General features: G+C 45.5%; 1 protein-coding gene across 3 annotated transcripts in view; it reads left to right on the top strand.

Annotated features, from left to right (window-relative positions):
* The first annotated feature begins 14,804 nt into the window (after positions 1-14,804).
* Positions 14,805-15,041, top strand: part of SMAD2 (SMAD family member 2) — a 75,859-nt gene continuing 75,622 nt past the window's right edge. For all 3 annotated transcript variants that reach the window (XM_026649311.1, XM_026649312.1, XM_026649310.1), the window contains exon 1: positions 14,805-14,864. The gene's annotated coding sequence lies outside the window, so the exon portion shown is untranslated. The remainder of the gene's footprint in view (positions 14,865-15,041) is intronic.

Here is a 15,041-nt window from a genome sequence, read left to right as displayed (position 1 = left end):
CAGACACCCACTGCTTGCTGTAGCAGACAAAACCACTGCTGAGTTCAGATCCAGTTACCATAGAAATGGCGCACACAATGAGCCAGGTTTATAATCCATGTCCTTCTGCTCCAAAAACGAGGTCTCTCCCATCAGACTTATTTTCTACAATTTAGCAGTAATCTTTAATGCTAGAAGGAGAACTAATGTCATTCTGACATCTGAATGGCTAAGCTGGTGGCCTTGCTAACGTTTGAAGTTTTTACTTGTGCAAACCACTTTTCCCCATATGCTTCAGAACCCCAACCCAGTGGATGATGATGAAGACAAGCTCCACTAAAGATATTAATGTCACTCCCCACTTGGTCTACATTATAAAAAGTATTTACATTGTTTTGCATACTGTTGGGGAAATGATTTATTTTGCAATAAGGGCTTACGGCACCATATGTTAGACATTTGTCTTTTTCAGGCATTGCTTGCTCTTCTTTAGAAGCTATTGCTCTACATCTTCTTTTAGTCTGTGTTTCCCTTTGTTTTGTGTGAAGTGTACATCTTCCAACAGTTCTAATGCTTGCAACATTTGTGGCTGTTTCTTTGATTCTTTGCTGCTGTGGCATGTATCAATGACTTGATTTAGTTCTAACTCTGAATGCTGCATGCAATGTAGTTGTAGCTGTGTTGTTCCCAGGATTTTAGAGAGACAAGGTGGTGTGAGGTAATATCTTTTATTGGACACCTTTCACAAAGTGAGCACTCTATATCTGACCTATCAGTCCTCATTCTCCAAGGAAACCTGTACAACACTTGCGGAAGACGAGCCTCAGAGCTTAAATTCATAACTCTGCTAGACACTAAAAATCATGGACTGAACAGAGACACTGGATTTATCCCTTAACAGTCTGTAACCCACTAACCCCCTCTTTGTCCTATGCCTGCAGAGGTGTTAAAGGGCCACTCTGCCTTGAATGGTCCCTTAGAACATGTGCTAACTACTTATCCTAAACTGTCTGCTCTACCTTGCATTTAACTGTGACTCTGGGAGTACCTTTTTCAGACGTCCTGAAGAGCTCTGTGTGGCTGGAAAGCTTGTCTCTCTCATCAGCAGAAGTTGGTCCAATAAAAGACATTACCTCACCCAACTTGTCTCTCTGATTGTTGCAGCAGATGTGTTCTGGCTTCATTATCTTTGGTGCCTAAAACAATATGATCTTTTATAAGTCTGTGCAAGTGTGCCAAATTTGCATGAAGAGGCTAACTAGCATAATCCTCCTGTGCACTGGTCTATAGTTTCAAATTAGAAAATACACTTCTCATGTATGACATATCTTTTAGGCACAAAGGGCTGAATGCACAAAAAGAGTTAGGCACCTAAGTCCCTATATTAGGCTCCTATGCTGCAGTTTTGGCTCCACAGTGATGCACAAAACTCCTGCCTAATCCCTATATGTGCCTAAATTTATTCAGGGTAAAAATTCCCAGGATGCTTATGTTTCTGCCTCTGGGCATGAACACTGCTGCTTCCCTGTGGCATCGAAATGCCTATCTCCTGCCTAACCCCCAGAGTGCTTCACAAACCAGGGGAAGACATACTTTCAGCCACCTAAATCAAACACAGGGCCTGATCTGGTACTTGTGCTTAGGGGTGGCTCTATGTATTTTGCCATCCCAGTCAGGTGGCTTTCGGCGGCACACCTGCGGGCGGTCCACTGGTAACGCGGATTCAGCAGCATGCCTGCGGGAGGTCCGCTGGTCCCGCGCCTTTGGCATACCCGCCGCCGAATTACCGCCAAAACCGCGGGACCAGTGGACCTCCCGCAGGCATGCCGCCGAAGGCACCCTGACTGCCGCCCTCACAGCAACCGGCAGGCTGCCCCCCGCGGCTTGCCGGCCCAGGCACGCACTTGCTGCGCTGGTGCCTGGAGCCAGCCCTGCATGTGCTCAGGCTATTTATCCACAGCAGAACAGTCATAGGGTCAGAAAGAGAATGACTCTATAGTGTAGGGGTTAGGGCACCCCGCTGGGAGGCGCCTAACTAAAAAAAGGGTTCCTGGCTGAAAGCCACTAAGCTAACATAGGCAGGCACCTCCCGGCACCCTGCATTTAGATGCCTATCTCTGAGAGAAGGGTGGGGCTTAGCACCACCTCCGTAATTGCATCTCCCATGGGCTAATTTAGATGGGGCGCCGTCTAGCATGCTGGCTTTTGTGAATTACAGTCTAAGGTGCCTATCTGTCTCCATTCATTGTGTAGGGAGCCTCGGGACCTAATTCAGGCTTTGTGAATCACACTGTTGTTCCAGTGATTTTTCTAGGCCATGTCACACCTAACTCCTTTTGTGCATTCACCCCAAAGTATCTTTCTAAAGCATCTAAGATTTTAATTCCATCTTGTCTTTCTTCATCTGCTAGCTGTAAGTGGTGGCCCATCAAAAGCAGCCCTTGCCCACTGCTTTATTCATAATAGCCACTCTGAACACCATGCTTTCTTCATTTAGTCTTCCTAGTTTGTCTATGAGGCCCTGAAGAAGCACCGGTTTTCAGAGACACCGGTGCTCACAGCCATTGCAGCCGCAACAAAATAAAAACAGTAAAAAATATTTCACTTGTGACACCATCTCAAGAGGTGATATAAAAAGCAGCCACAAGAACCCATTTGCAGTGTACAACAACAAAAAGTTTTGCTGATCCTACAAAACTGTGGAACTATGCTACATAGTCTTGAGCACCAGCTACCAACACATCTATTAAAGAACTGCATATATTGGTGATTCTCAAACTTTTGTACTGGTGACCCCTTTCACATAGCAAGCCTCTGAATGCGACCCCCCATATAAATTAAAAACACTTTTAAATATATTTAATACCATTATAAATGCTGGAGGCAAAGCGGGATTTGGGGTGGAGGCTGACAGCTTGCGACCCCCCCCCATGTAATAACCACGTGACCCCTGAGGGGTCCCAACCCCCCAGTTTGAGAACCCCTGGCATATATTATGTACAGGCATCTCCTTGCTAGAATACTCTCATAAAAGTAGCAAAGCCCTTACCCTTAACAGTGACCTCATATTTAGGCTATGTCTACTCTAGAATAAAAGATTTTTTTAAATGTTCACTAGCATATTCTCAGACTATTATTGAGGCATGTGTACCATGGATTAAAAAACTGTCTAACTGATAGATCTCAAAGAGTAATTGTAAATGGGAAAACATCATGCAATGGGAGTATTTCTACTGGGGTCCCACACATGGCTCTTTTTGGACCAATACTATTCAATACCTTTATCAAAATGTAAAATTATTTCTGGCAAAATTTTTGCAGATGACAGTTTGGTGGAATGATAAAATAATTATAAGGATCGGTCAGGTCTTTGGATTACATAGTAAACTGGGGTCACTTAAACAGCATGTTTTAATACAGTAAAATACAAGGCCATACATCCTGCACTCAAGAATGTATGTCTAACTTATAGGATTAGGGTAGAGGCACCATTACTAGAATACTATGTTTAGTTCTAGTGTTCACACTTCAAAAAGGATGATAAACTGGGAAAGATCCAGAAAAGAGGTACAATAATGACCTGAAGTCTTGAAAACTTACCTTGGAGTGAGAGACTAAAGAAGCTCAATCTATTTAGTTTATCCAAAGGAAGGTTAAGAGGTGACTTGTTCATGAGCAACAAGTACCTGCATGGGGAAGAGATTTCTGATAGTGTGCCCCTCTTGAATCTAACAAAAAAAGACATGATCCAATGGTTGAATGCTGAAGCTAGATAAATTCCCAACAGAAATAAAATTCACATTTTTAATGGTGACGATAATTAACCATTGGAACAACTTACCAAGGGAAGTGGCAAATTCTCCATCACTTGAAGTCTTTATAGGTCGGATATAGAAGAACTAATTCCATGTAGCTGGGGCTGTAATAGACTCATCAAACAATGCAGGGAAGATATTTTTGAGGGTCTTTGAATTCTCATTTGATGGTCTCCAGATCTTGTGCCGAGGTTTACAACGTATTCTCAGAAATTGCTGTCGTTTGAAAAATAAACAGAACATGCAAAAGCTGCAACTAACATTTTGCACCACTAATAATATAAAGGAAACACCACAAAGAATTTTAAACACTTCACAAACTATGTACACAAAGATCACTTCTCCATCCACCTCAACTACCAGTCTCTCCCAGATGGTATAGAAAATTGGGGTAAATCTCATTTAGACTAATCTATACAGACATATGCTTAATTAGCAGAGTGTATTTTACATGCTATAAAATGGAAACAGACTGTATTGTAATAACTGACTGATCGCAGCATAAATTGGTTTATTCTGATCCTTCCGACTGAGGCACAAACTATTTCTTTATCATATAGACTTAATTGTAACTATTAATTAAACCCAAGTCACTGAAGGGAGCAATAGAAAAGCAATAAAGATGAGATAAAGATTAATCAAGCTAAAGCCCCGATCATGCCAAGATTGATGCATATGCTTAATTTTGTGCATCTGAGTAGTCCCACTGACTTCAGTGGGACTACTTATGCATGTAAGTTAAACATATGCATAATTATTTACTATATTGAGGCCTAATATTATTTCAGAAAAGAAGCTATTGTCCCATAGGCCCTATCTACAAACAAATTTGTATTGGTTTATTAAAGGAGATTTAGGTAAACTGGTGAAAACCCCTGTGTAGAGTGAAATCGGAATGTCTAACAGTGGTTTATTTTGATTTAGCATAAACTTGTTCCTTGTTGACTTAAGATGAATCAAAATAAACTGTTTAAATATATTCAAAGTGTCCACACACATACAGTTGCATTGGTTTCACACAATAGGTTTGAAGTCACACCTTTAGTTAATCCAGTACAATTTTGTGCATAGATGAGGCCTTCAGTATTAAGTTATTTGCGTATCTTAAGATGGTTGTATTAATTTACCCATGAGAATTTTACAGTATGAACTGGGAATGTGAATAAATATACTCACTTCTTTTAGCTACATTATGCCTTTCTTTTAATAGATGCCACGTTTTAGAGATAATGTCTGGCTGTTTTGTCTAATACCTTGATATTCAACCATTCATTTCCTTTTTCTTAGGGCTTACTGTACATTGTTAGTCTCCAACTGGTTCATATTTCACAACTTCAGTGAAGTAAGTCTTTGTTTTCTAAATACACACACAATAATAATGATACAATTGTTCAAATAAAATATTATTATTATTATTATTAATAATAATACTTTTAATATAGTGCTCTTTACATGTGCATGGTGCTTTATAAATAAGGGAAAGACATGATTTTATAATCTCAGCATACAATCCTGCAAAAATTTATACAGCTATGTAACATTACATCTATTTAGACATAAATAGGAGAAGGGGCATCAAGGCTTAGATAAGGGTTCTCAATTTTTTCACTGTGTGACAGTTTCCGTCCCATCTGCAATCACATAGACTACCTCTTCTCTAGTTTGCAATCATATAACAAACTTATGGGCAGCTTCAGCGAAATTGCTCATGTGAAATATTGGGAAAATATTTATATACATTTTTAAAAGAGCTGGTTTAACATAATGTTGCAAACTCTCATGAATAAGGAGATTTTGGCCCTGCCACAGGTAGTCCTGTAATAACTTGGAACGTTCCAACCTTCACGCCATTGGGAGGGAGTAATGAGAGAGATACTTTTCTCATGTAATTCCAGCTCTTCCAATAAATGATGTTAATGTTTCTAGGTGTTTCACAAGCCTTAGCAACCTTTGGGTGGGGAGAAATTACCTTGCAACTCTTTCACAGATAAAATAACGGAGAGCTTCCCTAACATCACTTAAGTCAAGCAGGTCATGTCTACACTACAACTTTGGCTGATACAAGTTATGTCATTGAACAGCTGCAGACCTTTGCATATCACTCGGGTGCGTGAATACTTATCTGGTTGCGTCAGTGCTGCAAATACTAATCCCGAGTGCTTGCGTCGATGTAAAGAGCATTGCACCACAGGTAGGTAGCCATGTGTGCCATGTACCGTTGTCCAGTAAAATGCCTTTTGGGACATATTCACAGTGTTTTGTTGGATAATAACCATTCACACAGGGATATTCCCAGCATGCAAGTTTCTCTACCTGATAATACATTCCACATCCCATAATTTTTGTGCTGCTTTTTGAAAATCCCACAAATCTGCACAGTGCTTTTCAGTTTCTGCCATCTCTGCCAGAAGCATGGAGCCCGCAGAACTCATGTGATTCTCATGAACATTTCAAATACAGGAGACATGATTCTCCTGTTTTTGCAGACCTTCAGGAAGGACCACAACAACTGTCATTGCAATGGGGGTGATGAGGATATCTTTGAGGACATAGCAAAAAAAAAGGAAAGACATTCCAGGTTGCTAGTAGTGTTTGTGGAGTGCTGCTTCTGGGCTTGAGAAACGAGCAGTGACTTGTGAGATTGCATCACAATATAGATCAGAGTTGATGAGCAATGGCTGCAGGACTTCTGGATGCAAAAGGCCACATTCTTGGATTTGTGTTCTGAGCTCAGCCCATCCCTCCAGTGCAGGGACACTAGAATGAGGATGTGATGTCCTGGGTCTGTGAACCAAGGCCTGGGAGTTCCTAGAGAGCTGCCACATCCTAGGTTCCATCTAATAGCTACTGAAACCAGCGGGGCTGGGAAACTGCTAGGGCTATAGCTCCAACCAAGAGACCACCCACAGAAACTCTGATTGGAGGATTGCCTGTCTCCACCAATTGGTTCAACTATGCCATTTAAGCCAGGAGGAGGAACAGGAAGTTTGTGTGAGCAGCAAGGTGGTTTCCTGTTGTGGCTGCATTGGACCCTGTTTGTGCCTGCCTCCTGCACCCAACCCTGTTCCTGATTCCCACTCTGCTCCTTGCTCCTGCCTTCACTCCTGCTCCCACTATGTTCATGTTCTGTGCTTGAGCCTTGCCTCTCCTCCTCCCCTTATGCCTTGCCTTCAATCCTCAGTGACCAGTCCTAGCTCCAACTTCTGACCTTCACCTGGCTTGACCCTTGCTTCTGGCATTTGGTATTTGACTTCAGCATTGACTCTCAGCTTTAATTCCTGGTTCTGACTCTGGCTTGCCCCCTGGCTCTGGTAACTGGCAGTTGACTCTGGTGATGACCCTTGGCTTCATTCCCTACCCTGGATGCCTGCTGTGACTACTAGGCCAGACTGTTTGTCCATGACCGCAAGGTGCATTGACAGTGGAGAAGCAAGTGGCAATCACACTCTGGAAACTTGTAATGCCAGAGTGCTATGGGTCAATGGGAAATCATTTTGGAGTTGGAAAATCCACAGTTGGGGCCATTGTCATTCAAGTGGGTAGGGCCATTAATCATCTCCTGCTACACAGGGTTGTGACTCTGGGCAATGTACAAGAAATAGTGGATGGATTTGCAGCGGTGGGGTGACAGATGGAACACATTCCCTATTATGGCACCAGCCCATCTTGCAACTGAGTGCATCAACAGAAAGGGATAATTTTCCATGGTTATGCAGGCACGAGTGGATCACTGGAGATGATTCACCAACATCAATGTTGATTGGTCAGAGAAGATGCATGACACTCTGTCTTTAATAACAAAGGATTGATAAGAAAGCTGCATGCAGATAAATTATTTTATCAGTGGGTTACCATGGTTGATATGGAAATGCCAATAGCATTTCTGGGAACCCAGCCTATCCTTTGCTCCCCTGGCTCATGAAGCCATATACTGGCCATCTTGACAGCGTCAGGGAAAGATTCAACTAAAGGCTCAGTAGGCACAGAATGACTGTGGAATGTGCTTTTGGTAGGTTGAAGGGTTGATGGTGTTGTTTACTCACTAGATGAGATCTCGGCAAGGAAAATATCCCAATGGCTATAGCTACACATTGTTTACTGCATAATATATGTTAGGCAAAGGGGGAAAAACTGCCGCCAGGGTGGACATAGAGCAGCAGGCTGCTAAATTTGAGCAGCCAGACACCAGGGCTGTTAGAAGAGCCCAGGGGGAAGCTATGCATTTGAAGAAAGCTTTAAAGGTTCATTTACACCAGTGGTTCTCAACCTGCGGCCTGCAGGCTGCTTGTGACCCAGTCAGCACAGAGCTGCAGCCCATGTGACATCCTCAGGGCCATACAGGTAGTATTGGCTGCAGCCTACAACGGTAAATAGGTTGAGAACCACTGGTTTACACCGTCAGCCACAGTAGTGTTCTGCCTTGAGATAATGTCTGTCTTGTGTTATGTAAATTATGGGTTGTTGGTTTTTTGCCATGAGTATCTATTTTGTTGTGCCTGTTGCAAGTTATAAATACTGCTGGGGCTAGGGCTTTGCCTGCCAGTATGAATTATGTGGTGCTTGCAGTACACTTATGAATATGACTGAGTGTTTTCCTGAGGCTATGAACTCTGTGGGACTGGGTGTGCATTTATAAATACTGTTTGATTTCTTGATTACTGCTATGCATTCTTAAATATATGTTGTAAGCTAACAGATTTTGATTCTACAAAAATATAAATGTATTGAGTGGAAAAATGCAATGCACACAAAGTGCAAACAAACATACAATGTCATACAAACTTCAAACTACTTTACAGGGTGAAACTTTTAAAATTCCTATTGAAAAGAAAGTAAACACTTATGTCCAGAAAGGTCATTCAATGAAGTCCATTATGACGTAAGATACAATCTCTGGTTTTCACTGGTCAATGTATCACACATGAAGCTGTGGTTTTCCTGGTTGTCCTCCCTAGTCATCTTCCTTCTCCACTTCCTCCTTGCAGTTCATGGCAGAGTTCTCATCTCAGAGGTAACTACAGGGTGTTGGTGGGGTCACTGCCAAGTATGGCTTGCAGCTCATTGTAAAAGCAGCAGGTCTGTGGGGTAGCACCAAATTTCTTGGTGCCCTGCCTCACCTTGTGGTATGCCTTGCATAAGTCCTTTGCTTTCATGCAGCACTGCTGATTAAACCTGTTAAGCCCCTTTGCCTGCATCCCTTCTGCAATCTACTCATACAAGACCATGTTTCTATTGCTGTTCTGTAGCTGTGTTTCCCAGCCTCTTCTCTCCATAGTCCCAGAAGACCCAACATTTCCTGCCTGCTTCAGGCAGGAGCATGCCTAGTACCTCCCAGTGTGCATGGAACCGACATAGTCAGTTGGACTTAAACAACATAGGTGAGCTACTAGGTGTGCTTACCAAGGTGGGCAACCAGAAAATGGCATTTCAAAAAATGGGTTTTTAAAGTGTGTGTGTGGGGGGTGGATTTCTGGTTTCTGTGACCCTGGGACAGTGGAATTTAAAATTATGGGCAGAGCAGTCACTGTTGCACCAACTGGGACATTGTGGGACAGTGGCTGGTCGACTGTTAGGCCTTGTCTACACTACAGGGAAAAGTCGATCTAAGCTACACAACTTGAGTTACATGAATAGCACAACTCAAGTCAACGTGGCTTAGATCTACTTACCGCGGGGTCCACACAACGCGACATCGATGGGAGATGCTCTCCCGTTGACTCCCCCTACTCTTCTCGAATCGGTGGCGTACAGGAGTCAACGGGAGAGCGATCTGCGGTCGATTTAGCTAGACCCGCTAAATTGACCGCCGATGCATTGATCGCCATGTGTCGATCCCCTGGTAAGTGTAGACAAGCCCTCAGGGTTGACACAGATCATAAAATGTCTACTCTGGCACTGCATCGACCAAAGTAGTTCAACAATCGCTCTGTGCCATTCGGGGAAGTGATTTTACTGCATTGTCATAATGGGCTGCCTAGGTTGGCTGGAGACAAATTTGAGTGTAGACACATGCATAAATAGGTTGACCCAAGGCGACTTAGGTCACCCTAGCTTTGTAGGTAGACCAGGTCTTAGGAATAGAAATGAGGTCTTTCATATTGCTGAACTAATGGTATTTCGACACTATGGAGTCTATGCCAGCATAGCCTATGCTGTCCGAGCTCGCTAGTGCAGATGCAGCTGACAGTGACAGGAATTTTTCTGTCAGAATAGGAACACCACCTTCCTGAATGCTGTTAGCTATGTCAATAGAAGTCCTTCTTTGGCTACACTGAGGGTTTTGTTAGGATTAGTTGGTCAGAGGTATATTTATTTCAGAAACATTATAATAAATCCACCCCTGACCAATAAAGCTATGCTGACAAAAACCCCACTATAAAGGCAGCTATGTTGATGGACAAGTGCTTTTGTCAATATAGCTAATGTTGTTCAGGGAGATGGTGTTCATATACCACCACTCTGAAACCTGTCACCTATAGGAATTTTTCTATGTCTACCCTAGGGGGGGGCCTGGCTATGCTAGCATAGGTTCCCTAGTGTAGATCCTTGTTTCCCAAACTTGTCTTTCCCAAGGACTCTTTTGGCAAGTGTCCCAGATCCCTTTCATTTTCAGTTCTACCAGAATGCCTCTGCCAGTGTGGGAATGCCTGTGTGATGTTTAGCTGTCACTTTCTTTTTCACCGATTTACAACAGTGTTGCAAAAATAGCCAGGCAAGCCAGACTTTCTTTAGACAGAAAGAAAAAGGAGAGTTATAGGAAAGGGACGGACTTAGGTAGGGAAGGAAAAGAGCACACAAAGCGCCTGTGTATGAGAAAGAGACTCACCTTCCAGATATTCGGTATTCGGGATTTGCCACTTTCACTGGCTAATGTCATCTGGGTCCCTCTCTCTGGCCCAGTGTGGTCATGACCTTTCCGAATTAGGATGAAGATGGGCTGTGGTGCCAGGAGACAGTGAGGGCGGCAGCCATAAAGCTAAAGCTTGCTGCAGCTGTTGTTGACAGAGAGCTGCTGCTTCTGCCAGTTTTTCCTAAAAGTCTTTTCTTTTTAAGAACTCCCCAAAGGGATTGTTGGGCAGAATAGTCCACGTTCTCATTATTTTGTCCACTAAGAGGCCTAATTTCCGACACGCCAATTTTTATTAATTGATTTCCGGTCTTCTACTGCTCTTGTTTACCAGTCATAATCTTCAGACGGTCCTTGAGTGGTATCAGTAAACCCCTTTCTGTTTGGACTAATTCAGTCTTTTTTTTTTTACAGTTGATCTCACAATTAGGAAAAATTTGTAGCCCCAGTTATCACAGCATGACCTACACACAGCTATGGCAATGGAAGAATGCTTCCATTGATGTAGCTACCATTGTAGGAATGCCACCTCCTCCAACACCAATGGAAAAACCCCTTAGATCAGCATAGGCTGTGTCTACACTAAAGGGATACACTGGCATTGCTATGGCACCATAGTGATGCCAGTATAGTCTCCATCCTGTAGATATATCCTTAAAATTTAGATCAATCTAGCTACATCACTCAGGGATTTGAAAAATTCACACCACTGGGAGTGCTATAGTTAAGCTGTGCTAATGCCAGGTGTAGCTGCGACTAGATCTATGGAAGAATTCTTCTGTGAATCACTGCAGCTTTGCCACTGTACTGTAGACATGCCCTTACTGTCTTTGAGAAGGAACAGGTCAAATTAGGTGCTTCTAGTATGGCTCTGTATCACATTTAAGCAGCTGCACCACATACTGAAGTTTATGACTAGGGCCCTACCAAATTCACAGCCATGAAAAATGCGTCATGGAGCGTGAAATCTGGTCTTCCCCAGTGAAATCTGGTCTTTTGTGTGTTTTTACCCTATAGTATACTATACAGATTTCCAGGGGAGACCAGCGTTTCACAAATTGGGGTTCCTGACCCAAAAGGGAGTTGCAGGGGGCCTTCAGAGCTGGGCGGCTGGAGAGTGGCACCTGCTGGCCGAGGGCCCAGCTCTGAAGGCAGCAGCGCAGAAGTAAAAGTTGGCAATACCATACCATGCCATCCTTACTGCTGCACTGTTGCTGGCGGTGGCTCTGCCTTCAGAGCTGGGCTCATGGCCAGCAGTCACCGCTCTCCAGCTGCCCAGTTCCGAAGCGCAGAAGTAAGGGTAGCTGTACTGCAACCCCCTCCCCCCTACAATAACCATGCGACCACCCCACAATTCCTGTTTGGGTCAGGATCCCTGTGAAATTTCAGATTTAAATAGCTGAAATGAAATTTACTATTTTTAAAGTCCTATGACCGTGAAATTGACCAAAATGGACTGTGAATTTGGTAGGACCCTACTTATGACTCTGCCACTGCTTTGTAAGAGAGCTGGTTCTTTACCTCAATTGGTATAGAGCAGGGATCAGCAACTTTTGGCAAGCGGCCCGTCAGGGAAATCCGCTGGCAGGCTGGTTTACCTGCAGCGTCAGCAGGTTCGGCCGATCGCAGCTCCCACTGGCCGTGATTCGCCGTTCCAAGCCAATGGGGGCTGTGGGAAACGGCAGCCAGCACAACCCTTGGCCCGTGCCACTTCCCGCAGCCCCCCTTGGCCTGGAACGGCGAACTGCGGCCAGTGGGAGCTGCAATCGGCTGAACCTGTGGATGCTGCCGGTAAACAAACCATCCCAGCCTGCCAGTGGATTTCCCTGATGGGCCACGTGCCAAAGGTTGCCGATCCCTGGTATAGAGGCTCTTTACATCCCTAGGTCCCAAGTTCAGTCCCACAGCCCTAAGAGTTCCTACATTTGACTATGCTGTTCGTAATCACTAGATCACAATCTGCTCTCAGAGCCAGGAATGGAATGGAAAGCACATGGAGGGCAACAGCATGCTTTCCCCCAAAACCAGTTACTCCCAGGGCTGAAATAGGAGCAGCCTCTGTGGTGGATCTAAAGGTGTGAGTTTAAACTTCACACATGACTAGAACTGGGCAAGAAACTCATTTCCTGTCCAAAATATTTTTGGAACTTCCCAAAGGTTTCTCATTCTACATTGGGACAAAACTGAACTTTTGATGTATTTAATGAAAGATATATATTAGATAGAGAGCCCAAAGTATCCAATAGCGTAGGAGTTATGGCACTCACCTCACCTTGGATGTGGAAAACCCAGGTTTACATCCCTGATTTTGGGACTTACCTTGGATGTCAAAAACCTGGGTACAATTATCCTAAGCCTCTGGCTATTGGCTACTCAGGGGCAGGTTTGTTTCAGTCTCTCCTGTTTGAACTGTTCCACTTTGTACAAGTAATTAAATATTGATGGAGCCAGAGCGATTGACTCTATGGCCTGGAGGCTAGGGCACTCACATAGGTGTGGAGAACTAGGTTCTCTTCACTGCTCCAATGAATAGTCTAGTCTCTGTGGGTTGTCATATTTTGGTTGTTGGGTTAGCATGCTGGTGTTATACAGGAGCAGGCCTTAAGCTTTGACTCTAATATTTAGCTTTTGTAGTTTGGTTAATGAGAGCTGTCTCTTTAAGAACAGGGTGTGCCAAACTAAGAGTATTTGAGATCAGCCTGTGTGGGAGATTTTGCCTGTTTGTCCAGCATTGAAGACCCTGTGTGTGCGAGCTTGCAAAAGGTCAGAATTTGATTTAATACATTTATCTTTCAAGACAGCAAGGCTCATTCTCAAAGGTGTTACATTTGGGTCTATGGGGGGACCATATACATCCGGGCATTGCTAATTAGCTGCAGAGCCGTTCACCTGTAAATCCCTAGTGTAAATCCTGCCCAGCTCAATACAGATTAAATTTTATTGTTCCCATCTAATGGATCTCAGGCAATTTAACAAGATTCAGAAAGAGACTGGACGCTTCCCTGGATATCAAGAATAGCCAGACTTATCAAAATAAATGATAAGAAATTTGGAGAGCAGGGAGTCAGATTATTCCACATCCGCCAAGAATGGGAGTTTTACACCTTAAGCAACAGGTTCTGGGCCGTGTCAGATGGACTTTGGGTCTGATCCACCGTAGCGATGCCGTTGGGTGCTCCTAGGTGGTCACTAGAGGAGATGAGTGGGCTGAGTCCTGGCTGGCTCCATCTCGGATGACACCACCTGGCCCCCGCCCCGTTGGGCACTTGCACGTCCCATGGTAGCGTGGTGGCCTCCCCATCGGTAACCTGTTTCCAAACTCGCCACCAGGCCTTGCGCTAGCCTGGGAAGATCGCCGGGCAGGGGCTGCCCCTCGAGGCGAGGGGGTCGTGTCGCATCCGGCACTGCGGGGCAGGCCCCTATCCTGGAGCTTGGGCAGGGGCCAGAATCATGAGTTTGGAGAGCACAAGACACAGGCACCCCCCCCCCCCATTTAATGGGGGGGGGCTAACGCTTTGGGGCCAGTCCTGGCACGCTGGGGGGGGGTCTGACTCCCGGCTTTTAACTCGTGCAGTGCCCAACGCTGTGACCCCTCCCCTCACTTTGAGCCCTCCGGCGCCACGGTGTGTGTGGGGCGGTCGGCTGGGACCCGCGCGTCCCTCTCGGTGGCGGGTTGTGGGGGGAGGGGTATCAGAGGGCGCCGCCCCGGCTGTGGGATTTGATTAGTGACGGGGGGGGGGAGGGGGAACTAGTTCTCTCTGCTGGAATCCGCTGCCGCGTGGAAGGTGACTAGTTCGTTAGGCGAACTCCGCGACCGCTTGGCGGAAGGATCAGCGCTCTGACTCAAACTCGGTTATTCGCTCTCCTTTCTGCGCAACCTCTCCCGGCGGGGAGTGACACAATTGTAGGCCAATCAGCGAGTGCCGTTCCCTTCGCGCTGATCACGCACTCTGTCGTGAGGTCTCCATCACGACGTTTCTCGCCGCCGTCCGCCGATTGGGCTTAAGGCCCGCCAATCGCTAATTTGGGCGGGACGTAGCCTCTATCATCCACCCACCGCTCGCTCTTCCCACGACTGACTTAAGGCAGAGCCAACCAACGGGGTCGCTGCGTGCGCCGCGTCGCCTCCGTTAACCAATGGCGGGGGGAGTGGGCGGCGGCAAAGAGGAAGCCACTAGCCAGCGAGAGAGGCAGCGGTAGCGGCGCAGCTAGGCGAGGAAGAGGTTGGTCTCTGGCCGGCTTTGGCGTTGGCCAGGCCGGGGCGGGGGGTGGCCTCGCCAGTCAAGGCGCGGATGCTGACGGGTGGCCCTTGCGGGGGGGGCTCGGACCTGGAGCTGGCCATGGCAGGGGTGCCCCCCCCCCTTTGTTGTGGTGGGAGGTGGCGGCTGCTGTGGGGGAGG

This window comes from Terrapene carolina, unplaced genomic scaffold, assembly GCF_002925995.2.
Source record: "Terrapene carolina triunguis isolate 2854851 unplaced genomic scaffold, T_m_triunguis-2.0 Scaffold69, whole genome shotgun sequence".
Taxonomy (NCBI): Eukaryota; Metazoa; Chordata; order Testudines; family Emydidae; genus Terrapene; species Terrapene triunguis.
This window is presented reverse-complemented; position numbering and strand designations above follow the sequence as displayed.